Genomic DNA, 24812 nt, shown 5'->3' on the forward strand with positions numbered 1-24812 from the left:
AAATACCTGCAGCAATACATCCAGGAACATAGGGCCCAAATGTACCTCCACGCAGAGACAGGAACACATAGCTGAAACGCATACAAACAGCTCCCTACATAGCTTCCTTCCTGCCTCCCTTCCTCCAGAATGCTCTAGCTCCCTCCCCTTTGACCCTCGTCCTTGGCTCACTCCCTCCATCCATCCATACTTACAAAGATGAAGGCATGAGTGGACAGGTGGATCAATGCCATCTTATGTACCTTAATACTGTGTCAGGGGCAGATGAAATAACCAGTACGTATATGTCTCCCCAGGGAAGGACTAGCCTCATGGATCCTCCAGGCAGCACAAGGCCTGGCACCAGGTCTGCTTGGTGGGGAAAACACTGGGGGTGTTTCTGGGGGGAATGGAGACATTCCTCTGGGCCCGACCCTGGTGTGGGCAAGCGTGTGCTGGCCGATGTCACACTCGGCTTGTCCATGTGCACAACACCCAGACAATGAGGCCTTTATGTCCCACACAGTGGACATTCACAGGAGCTGGAGGGAGCTCTCTTGGTAGGCAGTGGCTCCCGTAGAGGAAGGCCAGCCCAAGAGATGCCACAGGCCTGTATCTGTATGCAGAACCCATGAAAGGGCCTGTCTGAGTAAACTGGCCTATCTGAGGGCCCATGATCCCTCACAGAGACCTGGGAAACCCCATTCCAGCAAGGGACCAGCCCTTCAGCTCTCACAAGAGCCAAGAGCATCTAGCTGCCAAGTCCCTGATGAAGGGTCCTTGTTGCCTCTCACCACCTCCAGGCCTGGCCCCACATCCTCCCAACCAACACTTCTTGGAAGTCACTCAAGCACACCCCACAACTGACCATAAGCTCAGTCCATCCTCGTGCTCTGCCTCGACATGCACAGAGATCTGCGTGGTTGCTCCCCAGGGCAACACGTAATGAAATGGTGCCTCCATGGTCAGTCTTACTACACTTCAGGTCAATCGAGTTGAATTTCAAGGCCTGCATTCCGATCTGGTGGATGGGGAGCCATGTCAAGCATTCCTCCTTGGGGACCACAGAGATTCCCAAACAGGGCCAATTTCTTCTGTGGCAGCATTCCCTACTGTGGCCCGTGCAAGGCCACCAAACAACAGCCATGCAGCTACGCCCTCCTCAGCCCACATCCCGGGACCACCCCTCCCCTTCAGGTCAACAGGGCCTCACGATGGACATGATAACGGGATGCCCAAGGGCTCTGCAAAGCCTTCATGGGGGAATGGACACCCAGAAGCCTTTTCTCCTCTGGAGGGGGCTCTCTGACAAACCAGTGGCTTCGGGAGAGGACGACCAACCCAGGAGAAGCTATGGTCCTGTGTATGCATGCAGACCCCATCAGAGGCCCCATTCGGATCAAGTGGCTCCAACAAAGCACCATGATCCCTCACAGAGTCCTGGCAAAACCCCATTGAAGACCACGGCATGGCTTCCAACCCTTGAAATAACCAGCAGCATCCTGCCTCCAAGCACCTGAGGATGGGCTCCTGCCTGCCTCTCACCATCTCTAGGCAGGGGGCATGAGCCTTCCCTACTGACAGGTTTTGGGAAGCCATAAAGCACACACCACAAGGGACCATTCCCTCAGTTGGTGATCATACTCTGGCGCTAGGTGCACAGAGGTCTCTAGAGATGTTCCGCCTGGGGCCAAGGAAGAAAACACTGCCTCGATGTGCTCTCTGACTAGAATACAGCTCTAATGAAGGCATGTGAGTGCACCAGATGTGAGCCCATAAATTTGGGGCAGCAGCAGACATTCCTCCTTGGTAGGCAGGAGGTTGCCAAAAGACTACCCTGTACTGCCTGCTGTGAGGGCGGCCAGCCCATAGTTCAAAATTCTCTGGGGCCTATCAGTAGCAACCAAAAGAGCCACTCACTGCGGAACATTCTGGCTGTGGTGAGTCCATTCCAAGGCTTGGCCTGAAACACAAAATTCAAAGCAGAAAGGCTTAAGGAAAGACTCCACCCATGGCTTCAGAACATGTGGGCCCTGGCACTATGGAGCAGGATAGAAAACCAAAGGTGGCAACACATCTTGGATATGTGGAAGCCATCTACACTGGGAGGAGTCTCAAGGGATTTCCTCGAGCGAGAGGCTGCTCCAACACCCACACCCAAACCCACACACACACCCACACCCAGGGCTCTGCAATGGACCAAAAATGCAGGCCATCCTGCCCCTGGATCCCTCTGTTAGGCCTCAGCGTAATCCTATTGAGCATGATTTTTTGGTCATCAGCTCTCTTCAGGACCATATGAGTTCTCATCATCGACCCAACTGAGGCCCTCCTCACTCACCTGCGCCCTGCCACATGTGAAGGCTTACCTCAGATGCTTCCTGGAAAGAAGGATGCCTGAAGGGATGTGCCATTCTGTCGAATCCACGTGCTGGGCCAAGGCTCATGGTGATTGCCCTAGGGAACATAGGCCAAACACAGATCTTCATTTCTCTGGGGACGATGGCTGCCAAGAGGTGAGAAGGACAGCTGTGAGAACTCCAACTCCATGCTAGATGCATTGGGGCACGTGTGTGCCACACGCTCATGCATCGAATGATGCTACAAGAAATACCTGCAGCAATACATCCAGGAACATAGGGCCCAAATGTACCTCCACGCAGAGACAGGAACACATAGCTGAAACGCATACAAACAGCTCCCTACATAGCTTCCTTCCTGCCTCCCTTCCTCCAGAATGCTCTAGCTCCCTCCCCTTTGACCCTCGTCCTTGGCTCACTCCCTCCATCCATCCATACTTACAAAGATGAAGGCATGAGTGGACAGGTGGATCAACGCCATCTTATGTACCTTAATACTGTGTCAGGGGCAGATGAAATAACCAGTACGTATATGTCTCCCCAGGGAAGGACTAGCCTCATGGATCCTCCAGGCAGCACAAGGCCTGGCACCAGGTCTGCTTGGTGGGGAAAACACTGGGGGTGTTTCTGGGGGGAATGGAGACATTCCTCTGGGCCCGACCCTGGTGTGGGCAAGCGTGTGCTGGCCGATGTCACACTCGGCTTGTCCATGTGCACAACACCCAGACAATGAGGCCTTTATGTCCCACACAGTGGACATTCACAGGAGCTGGAGGGAGCTCTCTTGGTAGGCAGTGGCTCCCGTAGAGGAAGGCCAGCCCAAGAGATGCCACAGGCCTGTATCTGTATGCAGAACCCATGAAAGGGCCTGTCTGAGTAAACTGGCCTATCTGAGGGCCCATGATCCCTCACAGAGACCTGGGAAACCCCATTCCAGCAAGGGACCAGCCCTTCAGCTCTCACAAAGCCAAGAGCATCTAGCTGCCAAGTCCCTGATCAAGGGTCCTTGTTGCCTCTCACCACCTCCAGGCCTGGCCCCACATCCTCCCAACCAACACTTCTTGGAAGTCACTCAAGCACAACCCACAACTGACCATAAGCTCAGTCCATCCTCGTGCTCTGCCTCGACATGCACAGAGATCTGCGTGGTTGCTCCCCAGGGCAACACGTAATGAAATGGTGCCTCCATGGTCATTCTTACTACACTTCAGGTCAATCGAGTTGAATTTCAAGGCCCGCATTCCGATCTGGTGGATGGGGAGCCATGTCAAGCATTCCTCCTTGGGGACCACAGAGATTCCCAAACAGGGCCAATTTCTTCTGTGGCAGCATTCCCTACTGTGGCCCGTGCAAGGCCACCAAACAGCAGCCATGCAGCTACACCCTCCTCAGCCCACATCCCGGGACCACCCCTCCCCTTCAGGTCAACAGGGCCTCACGCTGGACATGATAACGGGATGCCCAAGGGCTCTGCAAAGCCTTCATGGGGGAATGGACACCCAGAAGCCTTTTCTCCTCTGGAGGGGGCTCTCTGACAAACCAGTGGCTTCCGGAGAGGACGACCAACCCAGGAGAAGCTATGGTCCTGTGTATGCATGCAGACCCCATCAGAGGCCCCATTCGGATCAAGTGGCTCCAACAAAGCACCATAATCCCTCACAGAGTCCTGGCACAACCCCATTGAAGACCACGGCATGGCTTCCAGCCCTTGAAATAACCAGCAGCATCCTGCCTCCAAGCACCTGAGGATGGGCTCCTGCCTGCCTCTCACCATCTCTAGGCAGGGGGCATGAGCCTTCCCTACTGACAGGTTTTGGGAAGCCATAAAGCACACACCACAAGGGACCATTCCCTCAGTTGGTGATCATACTCTGGCGCTAGGTGAACAGAGGTCTCTAGAGATGTTCCCCCTGGGGCCAAGGAAGAAAACACTGCCTCGATGTGCTCTCTGACTAGAGTACAGCTCTAATGAAGGCATGTGAGTGCACCAGATGTGAGCCCATAAATTTGGGGCAGCAGCAGACATTCCTCCTTGGTAGGCAGGAGGTTGCCAAAAGACTACCCTGTACTGCCTGCTGTGAGGGCGGCCAGCCCATAGTTCAAAATTCTCTGGGGCCTATCGGTAGCAACCAAAAGAGCCACTCACTGCGGAACATTCTGGCTGTGGTGAGTCCATTCCAAGGCTTGGCCTGAAACACAAAATTCAAAGCAGAAAGGCTTAAGGAAAGACTCCACCCATGGCTTCAGAACATGTGGGCCCTGGCACTATGGAGCAGGATAGAAAACCAAAGGTGGCAACACATCTTGGATATGTGGAAGCCATCTACACTGGGAGGAGTCTCAAGGGATTTCCTCGAGCGAGAGGCTGCTCCAACACCCACACCCAAACCCACACACACACCCACACCCAGGGCTCTGCAATGGACCAAAAATGCAGGCCATCCTGCCCCTGGATCCCTCTGTTAGGCCTCAGCGTAATCCTATTGAGCATGATTTTTTGGTCATCAGCTCTCTTCAGGACCATATGAGTTCTCATCATCGACCCAACTGAGGCCCTCCTCACTCACCTGCGCCCTGCCACATGTGAAGGCTTACCTCAGATGCTTCCTGGAAAGAAGGATGCCTGAAGGGATGTGCCATTCTGTCGAATCCACGTGCTGGGCCAAGGCTCATGGTGATTGCCCTAGGGAACATAGGCCAAACACAGATCTTCATTTCTCTGGGGACGATGGCTGCCAAGAGGTGAGAAGGACAGCTGTGAGAACTCCAACTCCATGCTAGATGCATTGGGGCACGTGTGTGCCACACGCTCATGCATCGAATGATGCTACAAGAAATACCTGCAGCAATACATCCAGGAACATAGGGCCCAAATGTACCTCCACGCAGAGACAGGAACACATAGCTGAAACGCATACAAACAGCTCCCTACATAGCTTCCTTCCTGCCTCCCTTCCTCCAGAATGCTCTAGCTCCCTCCCCTTTGACCCTCGTTCTTGGCTCACTCCCTCCATCCATCCATACTTACAAAGATGAAGGCATGAGTGGACAGGTGGATCAATGCCATCTTATGTACCTTAATACTGTGTCAGGGGCAGATGAAATAACCAGTACGTATATGTCTCCCCAGGGAAGGACTAGCCTCATGGATCCTCCAGGCAGCACAAGGCCTGGCACCAGGTCTGCTTGGTGGGGAAAACACTGGGGGTGTTTCTGGGGGGAATGGAGACATTCCTCTGGGCCCGACCCTGGTGTGGGCAAGCGTGTGCTGGCTGATGTCACACTCGGCTTGTCCATGTGCACAGCACCCAGACAATGAGGCCTTTATGTCCCACACAGTGGACATTCACAGGAGCTGGAGGGAGCTCTCTTGGTAGGCAGTGGCTCCCGTAGAGGAAGGCCAGCCCAAGAGATGCCACAGGCCTGTATCTGTATGCAGAACCCATGAAAGGGCCTGTCTGAGTAAACTGGCCTATCTGAGGGCCCATGATCCCTCACAGAGACCTGGGAAACCCCATTCCAGCAAGGGACCAGCCCTTCAGCTCTCACAAGAGCCAAGAGCATCTAGCTGCCAAGTCCCTGATGAAGGGTCCTTGTTGCCTCTCACCACCTCCAGGCCTGGCCCCACATCCTCCCAACCAACACTTCTTGGAAGTCACTCAAGCACACCCCACAACTGACCATAAGCTCAGTCCATCCTCGTGCTCTGCCTCGACATGCACAGAGATCTGCGTGGTTGCTCCCCAGGGCAACACGTCATGAAATGGTGCCTCCATGGTCAGTCTTACTACACTTCAGGTCAATCGAGTTGAATTTCAAGGCCTGCATTCCGATCTGGTGGATGGGGAGCCATGTCAAGCATTCCTCCTTGGGGACCACAGAGATTCCCAAACAGGGCCAATTTCTTCTGTGGCAGCATTCCCTACTGTGGCCCGTGCAAGGCCACCAAACAACAGCCATGCAGCTACGCCCTCCTCAGCCCACATCCCGGGACCACCCCTCCCCTTCAGGTCAACAGGGCCTCACGATGGACATGATAACGGGATGCCCAAGGGCTCTGCAAAGCCTTCATGGGGGAATGGACACCCAGAAGCCTTTTCTCCTCTGGAGGGGGCTCTCTGACAAACCAGTGGCTTCCGGAGAGGACGACCAACCCAGGAGAAGCTATGGTCCTGTGTATGCATGCAGACCCCATCAGAGGCCCCATTCGGATCAAGTGGCTCCAACAAAGCACCATGATCCCTCACAGAGTCCTGGCACAACCCCATTGAAGACCATGGCATGGCTTCCAGCCCTTGAAATAACCAGCAGCATCCTGCCTCCAAGCACCTGAGGATGGGCTCCTGCCTGCCTCTCACCATCTCTAGGCAGGGGGCATGAGCCTTCCCTACTGACAGGTTTTGGGAAGCCATAAAGCACACACCACAAGGGACCATTCCCTCAGTTGGTGATCATACTCTGGCGCTAGGTGCACAGAGGTCTCTAGAGATGTTCCGCCTGGGGCCAAGGAAGAAAACACTGCCTCGATGTGCTCTCTGACTAGAATACAGCTCTAATGAAGGCATGTGAGTGCACCAGATGTGAGCCCATAAATTTGGGGCAGCAGCAGACATTCCTCCTTGGTAGGCAGGAGGTTGCCAAAAGACTACCCTGTACTGCCTGCTGTGAGGGCGGCCAGCCCATAGTTCAAAATTCTCTGGGGACTATTGGTAGCAACCAAAAGAGCCACTCACTGCGGAACATTCTGGCTGTGGTGAGTCCATTCCAAGATTTGGCCTGAAACACAAAATTCAAAGCAGAAAGGCTTAAGGAAAGACTCAACCCATGGCTTCAGAACATGTGGGCCCTGGCACTATGGAGCAGGATAGAAAACCAAAGGTGGCAACACATCTTGGATATGTGGAAGCCATCTACACTGGGAGGAGTCTCAAGGGATTTCCTCGAGCGAGAGGCTGCTCCAACACCCACACCCAAACCCACACACACACCCACACCCAGGGCTCTGCAATGGACCAAAAATGCAGGCCATCCTGCCCCTGGATCCCTCTGTTAGGCCTCAGCGTAATCCTATTGAGCATGATTTTTTGGTCATCAGCTCTCTTCAGGACCATATGAGTTCTCATCATCGACCCAACTGAGGCCCTCCTCACTCACCTGCGCCCTGCCACATGTGAAGGCTTACCTCAGATGCTTCCTGGAAAGAAGGATGCCTGAAGGGTTGTGCCATTCTGTCGAATCCACGTGCTGGGCCAAGGCTCATGGTGATTGCCCTAGGGAACATAGGCCAAACACAGATCTTCATTTCTCTGGGGACGATGGCTGCCAAGAGGTGAGAAGGACAGCTGTGAGAACTCCAACTCCATGCTAGATGCATTGGGGGACGTGTGTGCCACACGCTCATGCATCGAATGATGCTACAAGAAATACCTGCAGCAATACATCCAGGAACATAGGGCCCAAATGTACCTCCACGCAGAGACAGGAACACATAGCTGAAACGCATACAAACAGCTCCCTACATAGCTTCCTTCCTGCCTCCCTTCCTCCAGAATGCTCTAGCTCCCTCCCCTTTGACCCTCGTCCTTGGCTCACTCCCTCCATCCATCCATACTTACAAAGATGAAGGCATGAGTGGACAGGTGGATCAATGCCATCTTATGTACCTTAATACTGTGTCAGGGGCAGATGAAATAACCAGTACGTATATGTCTCCCCAGGGAAGGACTAGCCTCATGGATCCTCCAGGCAGCACAAGGCCTGGCACCAGGTCTGCTTGGTGGGGAAAACACTGGGGGTGTTTCTGGGGGGAATGGAGACATTCCTCTGGGCCCGACCCTGGTGTGGGCAAGCGTGTGCTGGCCGATGTCACACTCGGCTTGTCCATGTGCACAACACCCAGACAATGAGGCCTTTATGTCCCACACAGTGGACATTCACAGGAGCTGGAGGGAGCTCTCTTGGTAGGCAGTGGCTCCCGTAGAGGAAGGCCAGCCCAAGAGATGCCACAGGCCTGTATCTGTATGCAGAACCCATGAAAGGGCCTGTCTGAGAAAACTGGCCTATCTGAGGGCCCATGATCCCTCACAGAGACCTGGGAAACCCCATTCCAGCAAGGGACCAGCCCTTCAGCTCTCACAAAGCCAAGAGCATCTAGCTGCCAAGTCCCTGATGAAGGGTCCTTGTTGCCTCTCACCACCTCCAGGCCTGGCCCCACATCCTCCCAACCAACACTTCTTGGAAGTCACTCAAGCACACCCCACAACTGACCATAAGCTCAGTCCATCCTCGTGCTCTGCCTCGACATGCACAAAGATCTGCGTGGTTGCTCCCCAGGGCAACACGTCATGAAATGGTGCCTCCATGGTCATTCTTACTACACTTCAGGTCAATCGAGTTGAATTTCAAGGCCCGCATTCCGATCTGGTGGATGGAGAGCCATGTCAAGCATTCCTCCTTGGGGACCACAGAGATTCCCAAACAGGGCCAATTTCTTCTGTGGCAGCATTCCCTACTGTGGCCCGTGCAAGGCCACCAAACAGCAGCCATGCAGCTACACCCTCCTCAGCCCACATCCCGGGACCACCCCTCCCCTTCAGGTCAACAGGGCCTCACGCTGGACATGATAACGGGATGCCCAAGGGCTCTGCAAAGCCTTCATGGGGGAATGGACACCCAGAAGCCTTTTCTCCTCTGGAGGGGGCTCTCTGACAAACCAGTGGCTTCCGGAGAGGACGACCAACCCAGGAGAAGCTATGGTCCTGTGTATGCATGCAGACCCCATCAGAGGCCCCATTCGGATCAAGTGGCTCCAACAAAGCACCATAATCCCTCACAGAGTCCTGGCACAACCCCATTGAAGACCACGGCATGGCTTCCAGCCCTTGAAATAACCAGCAGCATCCTGCCTCCAAGCACCTGAGGATGGGCTCCTGCCTGCCTCTCACCATCTCTAGGCAGGGGGCATGAGCCTTCCCTACTGACAGGTTTTGGGAAGCCATAAAGCACACACCACAAGGGACCATTCCCTCAGTTGGTGATCATACTCTGGCGCTAGGTGCACAGAGGTCTCTAGAGATGTTCCCCCTGGGGCCAAGGAAGAAAACACTGCCTCGATGTGCTCTCTGACTAGAATACAGCTCTAATGAAGGCATGTGAGTGCACCAGATGTGAGCCCATAAATTTGGGGCAGCAGCAGACATTCCTCCTTGGTAGGCAGGAGGTTGCCAAAAGACTACCCTGTACTGCCTGCCTTGAGGGCGGCCAGCCCATAGTTCAAAATTCTCTGGGGCCTATCGGTAGCAACCAAAAGAGCCACTCACTGCGGAACATTCTGGCTGTGGTGAGTCCATTCCAAGGCTTGGCCTGAAACACAAAATTCAAAGCAGAAAGGCTTAAGGAAAGACTCCACCCATGGCTTCAGAACATGTGGGCCCTGGCACTATGGAGCAGGATAGAAAACCAAAGGTGGCAACACATCTTGGATATGTGGAAGCCATCTACACTGGGAGGAGTCTCAAGGGATTTCCTCGAGCGAGAGGCTGCTCCAACACCCACACCCAAACCCACACACACACCCACACCCAGGGCTCTGCAATGGACCAAAAATGCAGGCCATCCTGCCCCTGGATCCCTCTGTTAGGCCTCAGCGTAATCCTATTGAGCATGATTTTTTGGTCATCAGCTCTCTTCAGGACCATATGAGTTCTCATCATCGACCCAACTGAGGCCCTCCTCACTCACCTGCGCCCTGCCACATGTGAAGGCTTACCTCAGATGCTTCCTGGAAAGAAGGATGCCTGAAGGGATGTGCCATTCTGTCGAATCCACGTGCTGGGCCAAGGCTCATGGTGATTGCCCTAGGGAACATAGGCCAAACACAGATCTTCATTTCTCTGGGGACGATGGCTGCCAAGAGGTGAGAAGGACAGCTGTGAGAACTCCAACTCCATGCTAGATGCATTGGGGCACGTGTGTGCCACACGCTCATGCATCGAATGATGCTACAAGAAATACCTGCAGCAATACATCCAGGAACATAGGGCCCAAATGTACCTCCACGCAGAGACAGGAACACATAGCTGAAACGCATACAAACAGCTCCCTACATAGCTTCCTTCCTGCCTCCCTTCCTCCAGAATGCTCTAGCTCCCTCCCCTTTGACCCTCGTCCTTGGCTCACTCCCTCCATCCATCCATACTTACAAAGATGAAGGCATGAGTGGACAGGTGGATCAATGCCATCTTATGTACCTTAATACTGTGTCAGGGGCAGATGAAATAACCAGTACGTATATGTCTCCCCAGGGAAGGACTAGCCTCATGGATCCTCCAGGCAGCACAAGGCCTGGCACCAGGTCTGCTTGGTGGGGAAAACACTGGGGGTGTTTCTGGGGGGAATGGAGACATTCCTCTGGGCCCGACCCTGGTGTGGGCAAGCGTGTGCTGCCTGATGTCACACTCGGCTTGTCCATGTGCACAGCACCCAGACAATGAGGCCTTTATGTCCCACACAGTGGACATTCACAGGAGCTGGAGGGAGCTCTCTTGGTAGGCAGTGGCTCCCGTAGAGGAAGGCCAGCCCAAGAGATGCCACAGGCCTGTATCTGTATGCAGAACCCATGAAAGGGCCTGTCTGAGTAAACTGGCCTATCTGAGGGCCCATGATCCCTCACAGAGACCTGGGAAACCCCATTCCAGCAAGGGACCAGCCCTTCAGCTCTCACAAGAGCCAAGAGCATCTAGCTGCCAAGTCCCTGATCAAGGGTCCTTGTTGCCTCTCACCACCTCCAGGCCTGGCCCCACATCCTCCCAACCAACACTTCTTGGAAGTCACTCAAGCACACCCCACAACTGACCATAAGCTCAGTCCATCCTCGTGCTCTGCCTCGACATGCACAGAGATCTGCGTGGTTGCTCCCCAGGGCAACACGTCATGAAATGGTGCCTCCATGGTCAGTCTTACTACACTTCAGGTCAATCGAGTTGAATTTCAAGGCCTGCATTCCGATCTGGTGGATGGGGAGCCATGTCAAGCATTCCTCCTTGGGGACCACAGAGATTCCCAAACAGGGCCAATTTCTTCTGTGGCAGCATTCCCTACTGTGGCCCGTGCAAGGCCACCAAACAACAGCCATGCAGCTACGCCCTCCTCAGCCCACATCCCGGGACCACCCCTCCCCTTCAGGTCAACAGGGCCTCACGATGGACATGATAACGGGATGCCCAAGGGCTCTGCAAAGCCTTCATGGGGGAATGGACACCCAGAAGCCTTTTCTCCTCTGGAGGGGGCTCTCTGACAAACCAGTGGCTTCCGGAGAGGACGACCAACCCAGGAGAAGCTATGGTCCTGTGTATGCATGCAGACCCCATCAGAGGCCCCATTCGGATCAAGTGGCTCCAACAAAGCACCATGATCCCTCACAGAGTCCTGGCACAACCCCATTGAAGACCATGGCATGGCTTCCAGCCCTTGAAATAACCAGCAGCATCCTGCCTCCAAGCACCTGAGGATGGGCTCCTGCCTGCCTCTCACCATCTCTAGGCAGGGGGCATGAGCCTTCCCTACTGACAGGTTTTGGGAAGCCATAAAGCACACACCACAAGGGACCATTCCCTCAGTTGGTGATCATACTCTGGCGCTAGGTGCACAGAGGTCTCTAGAGATGTTCCGCCTGGGGCCAAGGAAGAAAACACTGCCTCGATGTGCTCTCTGACTAGAATACAGCTCTAATGAAGGCATGTGAGTGCACCAGATGTGAGCCCATAAATTTGGGGCAGCAGCAGACATTCCTCCTTGGTAGGCAGGAGGTTGCCAAAAGACTACCCTGTACTGCCTGCTGTGAGGGCGGCCAGCCCATAGTTCAAAATTCTCTGGGGACTATTGGTAGCAACCAAAAGAGCCACTCACTGCGGAACATTCTGGCTGTGGTGAGTCCATTCCAAGATTTGGCCTGAAACACAAAATTCAAAGCAGAAAGGCTTAAGGAAAGACTCCACCCATGGCTTCAGAACATGTGGGCCCTGGCACTATGGAGCAGGATAGAAAACCAAAGGTGGCAACACATCTTGGATATGTGGAAGCCATCTACACTGGGAGGAGTCTCAAGGGATTTCCTCGAGCGAGAGGCTGCTCCAACACCCACACCCAAACCCACACACACACCCACACACAGGGCTCTGCAATGGACCAAAAATGCAGGCCATCCTGCCCCTGGATCCCTCTGTTAGGCCTCAGCGTAATCCTATTGAGCATGATTTTTTGGTCATCAGCTCTCTTCAGGACCATATGAGTTCTCATCATCGACCCAACTGAGGCCCTCCTCACTCACCTGCGCCCTGCCACATGTGAAGGCTTACCTCAGATGCTTCCTGGAAAGAAGGATGCCTGAAGGGTTGTGCCATTCTGTCGAATCCACGTGCTGGGCCAAGGCTCATGGTGATTGCCCTAGGGAACATAGGCCAAACACAGATCTTCATTTCTCTGGGGACGATGGCTGCCAAGAGGTGAGAAGGACAGCTGTGAGAACTCCAACTCCATGCTAGATGCATTGGGGGACGTGTGTGCCACACGCTCATGCATCGAATGATGCTACAAGAAATACCTGCAGCAATACATCCAGGAACATAGGGCCCAAATGTACCTCCACGCAGAGACAGGAACACATAGCTGAAACGCATACAAACAGCTCCCTACATAGCTTCCTTCCTGCCTCCCTTCCTCCAGAATGCTCTAGCTCCCTCCCCTTTGACCCTCGTCCTTGGCTCACTCCCTCCATCCATCCATACTTACAAAGATGAAGGCATGAGTGGACAGGTGGATCAATGCCATCTTATGTACCTTAATACTGTGTCAGGGGCAGATGAAATAACCAGTACGTATATGTCTCCCCAGGGAAGGACTAGCCTCATGGATCCTCCAGGCAGCACAAGGCCTGGCACCAGGTCTGCTTGGTGGGGAAAACACTGGGGGTGTTTCTGGGGGGAATGGAGACATTCCTCTGGGCCCGACCCTGGTGTGGGCAAGCGTGTGCTGGCCGATGTCACACTCGGCTTGTCCATGTGCACAACACCCAGACAATGAGGCCTTTATGTCCCACACAGTGGACATTCACAGGAGCTGGAGGGAGCTCTCTTGGTAGGCAGTGGCTCCCGTAGAGGAAGGCCAGCCCAAGAGATGCCACAGGCCTGTATCTGTATGCAGAACCCATGAAAGGGCCTGTCTGAGAAAACTGGCCTATCTGAGGGTCCATGATCCCTCACAGAGACCTGGGAAACCCCATTCCAGCAAGGGACCAGCCCTTCAGCTCTCACAAAGCCAAGAGCATCTAGCTGCCAAGTCCCTGATGAAGGGTCCTTGTTGCCTCTCACCACCTCCAGGCCTGGCCCCACATCCTCCCAACCAACACTTCTTGGAAGTCACTCAAGCACACCCCACAACTGACCATAAGCTCAGTCCATCCTCGTGCTCTGCCTCGACATGCACAGAGATCTGCGTGGTTGCTCCCCAGGGCAACACGTCATGAAATGGTGCCTCCATGGTCAGTCTTACTACACTTCAGGTCAATTGAGTTGAATTTCAAGGCCCACATTCCGATCTGGTGGATGGGGAGCCATGTCAAGCATTCCTCCTTGGGGACCACAGAGATTCCCAAACAGGGCCAATTTCTTCTGTGGCAGCATTCCCTACTGTGGCCCGTGCAAGGCCACCAAACAGCAGCCATGCAGCTACACCCTCCTCAGCCCGCATCCCGGGACCACCCCTCCCCTTCAGGTCAACAGGGCCTCACGATGGACATGATAACGGGATGCCCAAGGGCTCTGCAAAGCCTTCATGGGGGAATGGACACCCAGAAGACTTTTCTCCTCTGGAGGGGGCTCTCTGACAAACCAGTGGCTTCCGGAGAGGACGACCAACCCAGGAGAAGCTATGGTCCTGTGTATGCATGCAGACCCCATCAGAGGCCCCATTCGGATCAAGTGGCTCCAACAAAGCACCATGATCCCTCACAGAGTCCTGGCACAACCCCATTGAAGACCACGGCATGGCTTCCAGCCCTTGAAATAACCAGCAGCATCCTGCCTCCAAGCACCTGAGGATGGGCTCCTGCCTGCCTCTCACCATCTCTAGGCAGGGGGCATGAGCCTTCCCTACTGACAGGTTTTGGGAAGCCATAAAGCACACACCACAAGGGACCATTCCCTCAGTTGGTGATCATACTCTGGCGCTAGGTGCACAGAGGTCTCTAGAGATGTTCCGCCTGGGGCCAAGGAAGAAAACACTGCCTCGATGTGCTCTCTGACTAGAATACAGCTCTAATGAAGGCATGTGAGTGCACCAGATGTGAGCCCATAAATTTGGGGCAGCAGCAGACATTCCTCCTTGGTAGGCAGGAGGTTGCCAAAAGACTACCCTGTACTGCCTGCTGTGAGGGCGGCCAGCCCATAGTTCAAAATTCTCTGGGGCCTATCAGTAGCAACCAAAAGAGCCACTCACTGCGGAACATTCTGGCTGTGGTGAGTCCATTCCAAGATTTGGCCTGAAACACAAAATTCAAAGCAGAAAGGCTTAAGGAAAGACTCCACCCATGGCTTCAGAACATGTGGGCCCTGGCACTATGGAGCAGGATAGAAAACCAAAGGTGGCAACACATCTTGGATATGTGGAAGCCATCTACACTGGGAGGAGTCTCAAGGGATTTCCTCGAGCGAGAGGCTGCTCCAACACCCACACCCAAACCCACACACACACCCACACCCAGGGCTCTGCAATGGACCAAAAATGCAGGCCATCCTGCCCCTGGATCCCTCTGTTAGGCCTCAGCGTAATCCTATTGAGCATGATTTTTTGGTCATCAGCTCTCTTCAGGACCATATGAGTTCTCATCATCGACCCAACTGAGGCCCTCCTCACTCACCTGCGCCCTGCCACATGTGAAGGCTTACCTCAGATGCTTCCTGGAAAGAAGGATGCCTGAAGGGATGTGCCATTCTGTCGAATCCACGTGCTGGGCCAAGGCTCATGGTGATTGCCCTAGGGAACATAGGCCAAACACAGATCTTCATTTCTCTGGGGACGATGGCTGCCAAGAGGTGAGAAGGACAGCTGTGAGAACTCCAACTCCATGCTAGATGCATTGGGGCACGTGTGTGCCACACGCTCATGCATCGAATGATGCTACAAGAAATACCTGCAGCAATACATCCAGGAACATAGGGCCCAAATGTACCTCCACGCAGAGACAGGAACACATAGCTGAAACGCATACAAACAGCTCCCTACATAGCTTCCTTCCTGCCTCCCTTCCTCCAGAATGCTCTAGCTCCCTCCCCTTTGACCCTCGTCCTTGGCTCACTCCCTCCATCCATCCATATTTACAAAGATGAAGGCATGAGTGGACAGGTGGATCAATGCCATCTTATGTACCTTAATACTGTGTCAGGGGCAGATGAAATAACCAGTACGTATATGTCTCCCCAGGGAAGGACTAGCCTCATGGATCCTCCAGGCAGCACAAGGCCTGGCACCAGGTCTGCTTGGTGGGGAAAACACTGGGGGTGTTTCTGGGGGGAATGGAGACATTCCTCTGGGCCCGACCCTGGTGTGGGCAAGCGTGTGCTGGCTGATGTCACACTCGGCTTGTCCATGTGCACAGCACCCAGACAATGAGGCCTTTATGTCCCACACAGTGGACATTCACAGGAGCTGGAGGGAGCTCTCTTGGTAGGCAGTGGCTCCCGTAGAGGAAGGCCAGCCCAAGAGATGCCACAGGCCTGTATCTGTATGCAGAACCCATGAAAGGGCCTGTCTGAGTAAACTGGCCTATCTGAGGGCCCATGATCCCTCACAGAGACCTGGGAAACCCCATTCCAGCAAGGGACCAGCCCTTCAGCTCTCACAAGAGCCAAGAGCATCTAGCTGCCAAGTCCCTGATGAAGGGTCCTTGTTGCCTCTCACCACCTCCAGGCCTGGCCCCACATCCTCCCAACCAACACTTCTTGGAAGTCACTCAAGCACACCCCACAACGGACCATAAGCTCAGTCCATCCTCGTGCTCTGCCTCGACATGCACAGAGATCTGCGTGGTTGCTCCCCAGGGCAACACGTAATGAAATGGTGCCTCCATGGTCAGTCTTACTACACTTCAGGTCAATCGAGTTGAATTTCAAGGCCTGCATTCCGATCTGGTGGATGGGGAGCCATGTCAAGCATTCCTCCTTGGGGACCACAGAGATTCCCAAACAGGGCCAATTTCTTCTGTGGCAGCATTCCCTACTGTGGCCCGTGCAAGGCCACCAAACAACAGCCATGCAGCTACGCCCTCCTCAGCCCACATCCCGGGACCACCCCTCCCCTTCAGGTCAACAGGGCCTCACGATGGACATGATAACGGGATGCCCAAGGGCTCTGCAAAGCCTTCATGGGGGAATGGACACCCAGAAGCCTTTTCTCCTCTGGAGGGGGCTCTCTGACAAACCAGTGGCTTCGGGAGAGGACGACCAACCCAGGAGAAGCTATGGTCCTGTGTATGCATGCAGACCCCATCAGAGGCCCCATTCGGATCAAGTGGCTCCAACAAAGCACCATGATCCCTCACAGAGTCCTGGCACAACCCCATTGAAGACCACGGCATGGCTTCCAGCCCTTGAAATAACCAGCAGCATCCTGCCTCCAAGCACCTGAGGATGGGCTCCTGCCTGCCTCTCACCATCTCTAGGCAGGGGGCATGAGCCTTCCCTACTGACAGGTTTTGGGAAGCCATAAAGCACACACCACAAGGGACCATTCCCTCAGTTGGTGATCATACTCTGGCGCTAGGTGCACAGAGGTCTCTAGAGATGTTCCGCCTGGGGCCAAGGAAGAAAACACTGCCTCGATGTGCTCTCTGACTAGAATACAGCTCTAATGAAGGCATGTGAGTGCACCAGATGTGAGCCCATAAATTTGGGGCAGCAGCAGACATTCCTCCTTGGTAGGCAGGAGGTTGCCAAAAGACTACCCTGTACTGCCTGCTGTGAGGGCGGCCAGCCCATAGTTCAAAATTCTCTGGGGACTATTGGTAGCAACCAAAAGAGCCACTCACTGCGGAACATTCTGGCTGTGGTGAGTCCATTCCAAGATTTGGCCTGAAACACAAAATTCAAAGCAGAAAGGCTTAAGGAAAGACTCCACCCATGGCTTCAGAACATGTGGGCCCTGGCACTATGGAGCAGGATAGAAAACCAAAGGTGGCAACACATCTTGGATATGTGGAAGCCATCTACACTGGGAGGAGTCTCAAGGGATTTCCTCGAGTGAGAGGCTGCTCCAACACCCACACCCAAACCCACACCCACACCCACACACAGGGCTCTGCAATGGACCAAAAATGCAGGCCATCCTGCCCCTGGATCCCTCTGTTAGGCCTCAGCGTAATCCTATTGAGCATGATTTTTTGGTCATCAGCTCTCTTCAGGACCATATGAGTTCTCATCATCGACCCAACTGAGGCCCTCTTCATTCACCTGCGCCCTGCCACATGTGAAGGCTTACCTCAGATGCTTCCTGGAAAGAAGGATGCCTGAAGGGTTGTGCCATTCTGTCGAATCCACGTGCTGGGCCAAGGCTCATGGTGATTGCCCTAGGGAACATAGGCCAAACACAGATCTTCATTTCTCTGGGGACGATGGCTGCCAAGAGGTGAGAAGGACAGCTGTGAGAACTCCAACTCCATGCTAGATGCATTGGGGCACGTGTGTGCCACACGCTCATGCATCGAATGATGCTACAAGAAATACCTGCAGCAATACATCCAGGAACATAGGGCCCAAATGTACCTCCATGCAGAGACAGGAACACATAGCTGAAACGCATACAAACAGCTCCCTACATAGCTTCCTTCCTGCCTCCCTTCCTCCAGAATGCTCTAGCTCCCTCCCCTTTGACCCTCGTCCTTGGCTCACTCCCTCCATCCATCCATACTTACAAAGATGAAGGCATGAGTGGACAGGTGGATCAATGCCATCTTATGTACCTTAATACTGTGTCAGGGGCAGATGAAATAACCAGTACGTATATGTCTCCCCAGGGAAGGACTAGCCTCATGGATCCTCCAGGCAGCACAAGGCCTGGCACCAGGTCTGCTTGGTGGGGAAAACACTGGGGGTGTTTCTGGGGGGAATGGAGACATTCCTCTGGGCCCGACCGTGGTGTGGGCAAGCGTGTGCTGGCCGATGTCACACTCGGCTTGTCCATGTGCACAACACCCAGACAATGAGGCCTTTATGTCCCACACAGTGGACATTCACAGGAGCTGGAGGGAGCTCTCTTGGTAGGCAGTGGCTCCCGTAGAGGAAGGCCAGCCCAAGAGATGCCACAGGCCTGTATCTGTATGCAGAACCCATGAAAGGGCCTGTCTGAGTAAACTGGCCTATCTGAGGGCCCATGATCCCTCACAGAGACCTGGGAAACCCCATTCCAGCAAGGGACCAGCCCTTCAGCTCTCACAAGAGCCAAGAGCATCTAGCTGCCAAGTCCCTGATGAAGGGTCCTTGTTGCCTCTCACCACCTCCAGGCCTGGCCCCACATCCTCCCAACCAACACTTCTTGGAAGTCACTCAAGCACACCCCACAACGGACCATAAGCTCAGTCCATCCTCGTGCTCTGCCTCGACATGCACAGAGATCTGCGTGGTTGCTCCCCAGGGCAACACGTAATGAAATGGTGCCTCCATGGTCAGTCTTACTACACTTCAGGTCAATCGAGTTGAATTTCAAGGCCTGCATTCCGATCTGGTGGATGGGGAGCCATGTCAAGCATTCCTCCTTGGGGACCACAGAGATTCCCAAACAGGGCCAATTTCTTCTGTGGCAGCATTCCCTACTGTGGCCCGTGCAAGGCCACCAAACAACAGCCATGCAGCTACGCCCTCCTCAGCCCACATCCCGGGACCACCCCTCCCCTTCAGGTCAACAGGGCCTCACGATGGACATGATAACGGGATGCCCAAGGGCTCTGCAAAGCCTTCATGGGGGAATGGACACCCAGAAGCCTTTTCTCCTCTGGAGGGGGCTCTCTGACAAACCAGTGGCTTCGGGAGAGGACGACCAACCCAGGAGAAGCTATGGTCCTGTGTATGCATGCAGACCCCATCAGAGGCCCCATTCGGATCAAGTGGCTCCAACAAAGCACCATGATCCCTCACAGAGTCCTGGCACAACCCCATTGAAGACCACGGCATGGCTTCCAGCCCTTGAAATAACCAGCAGCATCCTGCCTCCAAGCACCTGAGGATGGGCTCCTGCCTGCCTCTCACCATCTCTAGGCAGGGGGCATGAGCCTTCCCTACTGACAGGTTTTGGGAAGCCATAAAGCACACACCACAAGGGACCATTCCCTCAGTTGGTGATCATACTCTGGCGCTAGGTGCACAGAGGTCTCTAGAGATGTTCCGCCTGGGGCCAAGGAAGAAAACACTGCCTCGATGTGCTCTCTGACTAGAATACAGCTCTAATGAAGGCATGTGAGTGCACCAGATGTGAGCCCATAAATTTGGGGCAGCAGCAGACATTCCTCCTTGGTAGGCAGGAGGTTGCCAAAAGACTACCCTGTACTGCCTGCTGTGAGGGCGGCCAGCCCATAGTTCAAAATTCTCTGGGGACTATTGGTAGCAACCAAAAGAGCCACTCACTGCGGAACATTCTGGCTGTGGTGAGTCCATTCCAAGATTTGGCCTGAAACACAAAATTCAAAGCAGAAAGGCTTAAGGAAAGACTCCACCCATGGCTTCAGAACATGTGGGCCCTGGCACTATGGAGCAGGATAGAAAACCAAAGGTGGCAACACATCTTGGATATGTGGAAGCCATCTACACTGGGAGGAGTCTCAAGGGATTTCCTCGAGTGAGAGGCTGCTCCAACACCCACACCCAAACCCACAGACACACCCACACACAGGGCTCTGCAATGGACCAAAAATGCAGGCCATCCTGCCCCTGGATCCCTCTGTTAGGCCTCAGCGTAATCCTATTGAGCATGATTTTTTGGTCATCAGCTCTCTTCAGGACCATATGAGTTCTCATCATCGACCCAACTGAGGCCCTCTTCATTCACCTGCGCCCTGCCACATGTGAAGGCTTACCTCAGATGCTTCCTGGAAAGAAGGATGCCTGAAGGGTTGTGCCATTCTGTCGAATCCACGTGCTGGGCCAAGGCTCATGGTGATTGCCCTAGGGAACATAGGCCAAACACAGATCTTCATTTCTCTGGGGACGATGGCTGCCAAGAGGTGAGAAGGACAGCTGTGAGAACTCCAACTCCATGCTAGATGCATTGGGGCACGTGTGTGCCACACGCTCATGCATCGAATGATGCTACAAGAAATACCTGCAGCAATACATCCAGGAACATAGGGCCCAAATGTACCTCCACGCAGAGACAGGAACACATAGCTGAAACGCATACAAACAGCTCCCTACATAGCTTCCTTCCTGCCTCCCTTCCTCCAGAATGCTCTAGCTCCCTCCCCTTTGACCCTCGTCCTTGGCTCACTCCCTCCATCCATCCATACTTACAAAGATGAAGGCATGAGTGAACAGGTGGATCAATGCCATCTTATGTACCTTAATACTGTGTCAGGGGCAGATGAAATAACCAGTACGTATATGTCTCCCCAGGGAAGGACTAGCCTCATGGATCCTCCAGGCAGCACAAGGCCTGGCACCAGGTCTGCTTGGTGGGGAAAACACTGGGGGTGTTTCTGGGGGGAATGGAGACATTCCTCTGGGCCCGACCCTGGTGTGGGCAAGCGTGTGCTGGCCGATGTCACACTCGGCTTGTCCATGTGCACAACACCCAGACAATGAGGCCTTTATGTCCCACACAGTGGACATTCACAGGAGCTGGAGGGAGCTCTCTTGGTAGGCAGTGGCTCCCGTAGAGGAAGGCCAGCCCAAGAGATGCCACAGGCCTGTATCTGTATGCAGAACCCATGAAAGGGCCTGTCTGAGTAAACTGGCCTATCTGAGGGCCCATGATCCCTCACAGAGACCTGGGAAACCCCATTCCAGCAAGGGACCAGCCCTTCAGCTCTCACAAGAGCCAAGAGCATCTAGCTGCCAAGTCCCTGATGAAGGGTCCTTGTTGCCTCTCACCACCTCCAGGCCAGGCCCCACATCCTCCCAACCAACACTTCTTGGAAGTCACTCAAGCACACCCCACAACTGACCATAAGCTCAGTCCATCCTCGTGCTCTGCCTCGACATGCACAGAGATCTGCGTGGTTGCTCCCCAGGGCAACACGTAATGAAATGGTGCCTCCATGGTCAGTCTTACTACACTTCAGGTCAATCGAGTTGAATTTCAAGGCCTGCATTCTGATCTGGTGGATGGGGAGCCATGTCAAGCATTCCTCCTTGGGGACCACAGAGATTCCCAAACAGGGCCAATTTCTTCTGTGGCAGCATTCCCTACTGTGGCCCGTGCAAGGCCACCAAACAACAGCCATGCAGCTACGCCCTCCTCAGCCCACATCCCGGGACCACCCCTCCCCTTCAGGTCAACAGGGCCTCACGATGGACATGATAACGGGATGCCCAAGGGCTCTGCAAAGCCTTCATGGGGGAATGGACACCCAGAAGCCTTTTCTCCTCTGGAGGGGGCTCTCTGACAAACCAGTGGCTTCGGGAGAGGACGACCAACCCAGGAGAAGCTATGGTCCTGTGTATGCATGCAGACCCCATCAGAGGCCCCATTCGGATCAAGTGGCTCCAACAAAGCACCATGATCCCTCACAGAGTCCTGGCACAACCCCATTGAAGACCACGGCATGGCTTCCAGCCCTTGAAATAACCAGCAGCATCCTGCCTCCAAGCACCTGAGGATGGGCTCCTGCCTGCCTCTCACCATCTCTAGGCAGGGGGCATGAGCCTTCCCTACTGACAGGTTTTGGGAAGCCATAAAGCACACACCACAAGGGACCATTCCCTCAGTTGGTGATCATACTCTGGCGCTAGGTGCACAGAGGTCTCTAGAGATGTTCCGCCTGGGGCCAAGGAAGAAAACACTGCCTCGATGTGCTCTCTGACTAGAATACAGCTCTAATGAAGGCATGTGAGTGCACCAGATGTGAGCCCATAAATTTGGGGCAGCAGCAGACATTCCTCCTTGGTAGGCAGGAGGTTGCCAAAAGACTACCCTGTACTGCCTGCTGTGAGGGCGGCCAGCCCATAGTTCAAAATTCTCTGGGGCCTATCAGTAGCAACCAAAAGAGCCACTCACTGCGGAACATTCTGGCTGTGGTGAGTCCATTCCAAGATTTGGCCTGAAACACAAAATTCAAAGCAGAAAGGCTTAAGGAAAGACTCCACCCATGGCTTCAGAACATGTGGGCCCTGGCACTATGGAGCAGGATAGAAAACCAAAGGTGGCAACACATCTTGGATATGTGGAAGCCATCTACACTGGGAGGAGTCTCAAGGGATTTCCTCGAGCGAGAGGCTGCTCCAACACCCACACCCAAACCCACACACACACCCACACCCAGGGCTCTGCAATGGACCAAAAATGCAGGCCATCCTGCCCCTGGATCCCTCTGTTAGGCCTCAGCGTAATCCTATTGAGCATGATTTTTTGGTCATCAGCTCTCTTCAGGACCATATGAGTTCTCATCATCGACCCAACTGAGGCCCTCCTCACTCACCTGCGCCCTGCCACATGTGAAGGCTTACCTCAGATGCTTCCTGGAAAGAAGGATGCCTGAAGGGATGTGCCATTCTGTCGAATCCACGTGCTGGGCCAAGGCTCATGGTGATTGCCCTAGGGAACATAGGCCAAACACAGATCTTCATTTCTCTGGGGACGATGGCTGCCAAGAGGTGAGAAGGACAGCTGTGAGAACTCCAACTCCATGCTAGATGCATTGGGGCACGTGTGTGCCACACGCTCATGCATCGAATGATGCTACAAGAAATACCTGCAGCAATACATCCAGGAACATAGGGCCCAAATGTACCTCCACGCAGAGACAGGAACACATAGCTGAAACGCATACAAACAGCTCCCTACATAGCTTCCTTCCTGCCTCCCTTCCTCCAGAATGCTCTAGCTCCCTCCCCTTTGACCCTCGTCCTTGGCTCACTCCCTCCATCCATCCATATTTACAAAGATGAAGGCATGAGTGGACAGGTGGATCAATGCCATCTTATGTACCTTAATACTGTGTCAGGGGCAGATGAAATAACCAGTACGTATATGTCTCCCCAGGGAAGGACTAGCCTCATGGATCCTCCAGGCAGCACAAGGCCTGGCACCAGGTCTGCTTGGTGGGGAAAACACTGGGGGTGTTTCTGGGGGGAATGGAGACATTCCTCTGGGCCCGACCCTGGTGTGGGCAAGCGTGTGCTGGCTGATGTCACACTCGGCTTGTCCATGTGCACAGCACCCAGACAATGAGGCCTTTATGTCCCACACAGTGGACATTCACAGGAGCTGGAGGGAGCTCTCTTGGTAGGCAGTGGCTCCCGTAGAGGAAGGCCAGCCCAAGAGATGCCACAGGCCTGTATCTGTATGCAGAACCCATGAAAGGGCCTGTCTGAGTAAACTGGCCTATCTGAGGGCCCATGATCCCTCACAGAGACCTGGGAAACCCCATTCCAGCAAGGGACCAGCCCTTCAGCTCTCACAAGAGCCAAGAGCATCTAGCTGCCAAGTCCCTGATGAAGGGTCCTTGTTGCCTCTCACCACCTCCAGGCCTGGCCCCACATCCTCCCAACCAACACTTCTTGGAAGTCACTCAAGCACACCCCACAACGGACCATAAGCTCAGTCCATCCTCGTGCTCTGCCTCGACATGCACAGAGATCTGCGTGGTTGCTCCCCAGGGCAACACGTAATGAAATGGTGCCTCCATGGTCAGTCTTACTACACTTCAGGTCAATCGAGTTGAATTTCAAGGCCTGCATTCCGATCTGGTGGATGGGGAGCCATGTCAAGCATTCCTCCTTGGGGACCACAGAGATTCCCAAACAGGGCCAATTTCTTCTGTGGCAGCATTCCCTACTGTGGCCCGTGCAAGGCCACCAAACAACAGCCATGCAGCTACGCCCTCCTCAGCCCACATCCCGGGACCACCCCTCCCCTTCAGGTCAACAGGGCCTCACGATGGACATGATAACGGGATGCCCAAGGGCTCTGCAAAGCCTTCATGGGGGAATGGACACCCAGAAGCCTTTTCTCCTCTGGAGGGGGCTCTCTGACAAACCAGTGGCTTCGGGAGAGGACGACCAACCCAGGAGAAGCTATGGTCCTGTGTATGCATGCAGACCCCATCAGAGGCCCCATTCGGATCAAGTGGCTCCAACAAAGCACCATGATCCCTCACAGAGTCCTGGCACAACCCCATTGAAGACCACGGCATGGCTTCCAGCCCTTGAAATAACCAGCAGCATCCTGCCTCCAAGCACCTGAGGATGGGCTCCTGCCTGCCTCTCACCATCTCTA

At 54.2% G+C, this 24812-nt stretch overlaps 9 non-coding genes across 9 annotated transcripts; all 9 read right to left on the minus strand.

Moving 5' to 3' along the window:
- Positions 1-2217: 2217 nt before the first annotated feature.
- Positions 2218-2298, minus strand: LOC130847453 (small nucleolar RNA SNORD115). Its single transcript, XR_009052214.1, has one exon. It is a non-coding gene; the product is annotated as a small nucleolar RNA SNORD115 (small nucleolar RNA).
- Positions 2299-4803: 2505 nt separating this feature from the next.
- Positions 4804-4884, minus strand: LOC130847454 (small nucleolar RNA SNORD115). The gene has a single exon (XR_009052215.1). It is a non-coding gene; the product is annotated as a small nucleolar RNA SNORD115 (small nucleolar RNA).
- Positions 4885-7390: 2506 nt separating this feature from the next.
- On the minus strand, positions 7391-7471 carry LOC130847455 (small nucleolar RNA SNORD115). Its single transcript, XR_009052216.1, has one exon. It is a non-coding gene; the product is annotated as a small nucleolar RNA SNORD115 (small nucleolar RNA).
- A 2505-nt stretch (positions 7472-9976) lies between these two features.
- Positions 9977-10057, minus strand: LOC130847456 (small nucleolar RNA SNORD115). The gene has a single exon (XR_009052217.1). It is a non-coding gene; the product is annotated as a small nucleolar RNA SNORD115 (small nucleolar RNA).
- Positions 10058-12563: 2506 nt separating this feature from the next.
- LOC130847457 (small nucleolar RNA SNORD115) lies at positions 12564-12644 on the minus strand. Its single transcript, XR_009052218.1, has one exon. It is a non-coding gene; the product is annotated as a small nucleolar RNA SNORD115 (small nucleolar RNA).
- Positions 12645-15149: 2505 nt separating this feature from the next.
- Positions 15150-15230, minus strand: LOC130847459 (small nucleolar RNA SNORD115). Its single transcript, XR_009052219.1, has one exon. It is a non-coding gene; the product is annotated as a small nucleolar RNA SNORD115 (small nucleolar RNA).
- Positions 15231-17736: 2506 nt separating this feature from the next.
- Positions 17737-17817, minus strand: LOC130847460 (small nucleolar RNA SNORD115). The gene has a single exon (XR_009052220.1). It is a non-coding gene; the product is annotated as a small nucleolar RNA SNORD115 (small nucleolar RNA).
- Positions 17818-20323: 2506 nt separating this feature from the next.
- On the minus strand, positions 20324-20404 carry LOC130847461 (small nucleolar RNA SNORD115). Its single transcript, XR_009052221.1, has one exon. It is a non-coding gene; the product is annotated as a small nucleolar RNA SNORD115 (small nucleolar RNA).
- Positions 20405-22910: 2506 nt separating this feature from the next.
- LOC130847462 (small nucleolar RNA SNORD115) lies at positions 22911-22991 on the minus strand. Its single transcript, XR_009052222.1, has one exon. It is a non-coding gene; the product is annotated as a small nucleolar RNA SNORD115 (small nucleolar RNA).
- Between the last annotated feature and the right edge of the window lie 1821 nt (positions 22992-24812).

The sequence above is a fragment of the Hippopotamus amphibius genome, chromosome 2 (genome assembly GCF_030028045.1).
Source record: "Hippopotamus amphibius kiboko isolate mHipAmp2 chromosome 2, mHipAmp2.hap2, whole genome shotgun sequence".
Classification (NCBI taxonomy): Eukaryota; Metazoa; Chordata; class Mammalia; order Artiodactyla; family Hippopotamidae; genus Hippopotamus; species Hippopotamus amphibius.